Source organism: Pseudorasbora parva, chromosome 8 (genome assembly GCF_024679245.1).
Source record: "Pseudorasbora parva isolate DD20220531a chromosome 8, ASM2467924v1, whole genome shotgun sequence".
NCBI classification, from domain to species: Eukaryota; Metazoa; Chordata; class Actinopteri; order Cypriniformes; family Gobionidae; genus Pseudorasbora; species Pseudorasbora parva.
This window is the reverse complement of record NC_090179.1, coordinates 7,537,981-7,541,774: the sequence shown is the minus strand read 5'-3', so window position 1 is coordinate 7,541,774 and position 3,794 is coordinate 7,537,981.

Genomic DNA, 3,794 nt, shown 5'->3' with positions numbered 1-3,794 from the left:
TTATTGGGATTTACAATACATATCTTGTAGGGATTTTACATAGTTTTTTTGTTGTTGTAAATTTCACAGTCATAAGGTTAGATCCAGTGTTGTGCAAGTTACTTCCAAACTGTAATATATTATAGATTACTTATTACTGCTATTTAAAAGTAATTCATTACATTACAATATTACTGTCTCAGAATTGTAATATGTTACATTACTCCTGTATTACTTTTGAGTTACTTTCACCAAAATAACTTCAGAAGTAGCTCTTAACATTCTGAGATGTAGGCAGAGTATTTTACATCCAGTAGAAGGATATGATGAAGCATAATGACATGGGCTATCCAGGCTAACAATAGAGAATTGGCAAAAAAGTGAATGCTAAAGACAATGCAAGAAATCATGACGATCCAACTCTGTTATAAGTAGGCCTATTATTTTAGAGGTAAAGTGATTATCTGGCAATATCTGGGAATAGTTTAGGTCTGTTCATAGACACAACAGAACTGTGTAAACTCTAAGTTATGACAATATGCGCATTTGTTCTTTTCTTATTGTTGCGACATAGTTGCGAGATAGTTATTTCGGTTTTAGAAAAAGGTTGTATTTGGCTGCATTTACATTTGACTAGCCTACGTTCTTGTCCTTATCTCTGATAAACTAAGCAATGCGCATCCATCTCGCGAATGTACAGTAGGGATGAGACGGTGGGGACATTTTCCCACCGGTTAAGTGTGATGACATCACCGGTAGGCATATCTGGGCTTTTAAATCACTATTTAATTCTATTTAAGATTCATTCTATTTAACCGAAAGGAACATGCGCACTCCCGCTTGGGCATTAATAACGGGAGCGGATGCAAAGCGAGTGCTTTCAAAGAATTCTTATAATTGTTAAGCTTCCATATGAACTGAAAACGCGCCAGTGCGTTAGTAAATGCGCGCTCTGTGCCGCCAAGCAGATTTTAGTTTCGGTTTAAAATTAGCCTATTATTCTTAATGAAATACACAACACAATGACAAACCCCCTTTAATGGGCGCTTTTACATTTCACTTTGAAACCAAATCTTCCACGATCATCTGTCAGCTCAAGATCACATGTTCGGCTCATGCTTAGCAGACACCTTCCGTTTTTATTCCAACGGCCTGTTCTCTAACTGAACTACTTTATTACTATAAAAAATCTAAACAACGGTGTCACGGTGTGCAGTAGTCTTATTCTGTCATCTTCACCCAAGTGTTGTTTATAAGCATTAGGCTTATAGTTTGGCTCAGCAGCGCGCGCCTTGTCTCTCGTCTGTTCTTCAACGCGCTTGTCGTCGTGCTATTCTTTGAAACGACAGAGCCTTTAAACCTTCTTTTAAGGGAGGGGGGGGGGGGGGGCGGGGGGCGCAAGCGTTACTGGAAATGTACCGAGTAAAATATTACTGAAAATTGATTAGTAATGCCTTACACTAAAGCAAAAAGTAATAAGTTACTGTAAGGTATACTGTACAGTTATTCACCATCTCCCTTCCCCCTTCTCCCCTCTCCCCTACCCCAACCTTAACCACTGATTCAAGTCACAGAATGCAGATATACTGCAGATGATGTATTTTGGAAATCTATTGTTTTTCCTTTTCATGTTTGATTTCTTTTTAAAGGCCTCAGTGTGATTGGTAAATTTGTCTCAATTTCACTATAGTCACTAGGATAAGAACGATTGAAACATTTGAGAATTCTGGGCTTCTCTTTCTCAGGTCTCTTCAAAGATATCTAAAATCTCCCCTGAAACCATTGTGCCATGTGTATTGTGCCAGATATCACTCTTTTTAACTATTTTCATATTACTTTGCATATTTTTATGCTGACAGTTGCGTACTATGGATTTGTGTTTAATTATGTTATTTAAGTTCTTTCTGTCCAAAATAAATGTTTACCGATTCATCTTGTATTATTCTGAAATCAATTTTCTAGTATGTATCAATGCAGGAGTCCTTTATTTCCGTAAATCTTTGGACCAGGATAGATCAAACTGAGGACTCAATGACAGGAGCATGGGGCACAGCATTATGAGAGAATCTGATTTCTATCGCTGTATTAGCAAGTTGCAGCTTTTCATGACTATTAAAATTATTATTTTTGTTGAGTAAGCATGTGCGACCACTTAAAGGTAAAATATTCACTCTGCAATCCTCTGACTAATATTTGAACTGGCCAGTTTGCGATCATGAGCGAGCGGAAGAGAAATCAACAATCTAAATTAAATCACAACTAAAATAATGATCAGCTGTTAAGTTACAAATGTACCAAATTTAATGAAGTCACATATAATTTGAGTCAGATAAAATTTATTCATGGAGTCAGATTTGAAATTTGAGATCAATAAATTAAGTGAATTTAAGAGAAATGCTGAAAATTCTTACACGCAGAAGTCCTTCAACCAGGCCGTTAGATTCTGATTTTAGGCTAACGGATGGACCTTACAAAACCACAGCTGACAGCATTTTCCTGTGAAAACAACGGTATGTGGAAGTGAAAAAGAACAAATCATTGTGTAATTTACAGTGAAAAAATTCTACTTGACATTCTCAGAATCCCCTGTGTGACACTTCACATTTTGGTGTATTTTCTTCTTAGTTTTTGTGTAATTAGTTATGTGCATTAGGGTTTTTTGTTATATATATATATGTTGTTAAATTAGTGTTTATTGCATTTTTAAAACATTGTGTCTTGCCATGTTTGGTGTTTAGTGTTTCTGTGCCTGACAATAAATTAATATCGTTCTCCTAAACGCTGCTTATGATGAGCTTTGAATCATCACGTGGTTCTCGTCACCACTGTGACTGATGGTTTTCAGCATAGATATCCATAATAAAGGCTAGATGTCTCGTGCGCGCTGTTGGCCAATGGAGGTAGCCATCCGCAACTTGCGGCCATCTTGTCACAGGCAGCTCGCTCACTCGTAACAGTGTGTTTTAATGGTGCATGTACTTTTAACAAGTTTAGCCAATTCTTCTCCTCCTATAGCAGTGAATGAGTGTAATTTTTCCTCAGTGACACTACAATGCTCTGTCTGAAGTGATACTGTAGTAGACGGCTGCATGGTTATAATTTTATTCCTAATATTATCAATCTTACTAGTAAAGAAGTTCATAAAGTCATTACTGCTGTGTTGTTTACAAACGTCAGAAGCTGAAGCTTTATTTTTTGATAATTTAGCCACTGTATCGAATAAATACTTAGGGTTGTGTTTGTTTTCTTCTAAAAGAGTTGAGAAATAAGCAGATCTAGCAGTTTTTATGGCCTTTCTATATGCCATCATGCTCTCTTTCCACAAATTGTGAAAAACCTCCAGTTTTGTTTTCTTCCAGCTGCGCTCCATTTTTCTGGCTGCTGTTTTAAGGGCCCGAGTGTGCTCGTTGTACCACGGCGTTGGATTATTTGCTTTAATCTTCTTTAAGTGCCGGGGAGCAACTATGTCTAAAGTGCTAGTAAAGAGAGAGTCAATAGTTTCTGTTGCAGCATCAAGTTCCTCTTGGCTATCTGTAATGCTGAGGAGATGGAACTGATGAGGAAGATTATGTACAAAGCAATCTTTAGTCGCAGCGATTATCGTCCTGCCATATTTGAAGCGAGGGGATGGCTTTGCAGCCTTCGGTAAATTAAGTATACATGATATTAGGTAATGGCTCTGCTGTAGAATTTTAACAGTATCAACATTTATTCCATGTGAAATTATTAGATCTAATGTATGATTAAGGCGATGAGTGGGTCCCGATACGTGTTGTCTAACTCCAATAGAGTTTAGAATGTCTCTAAATGCCAAT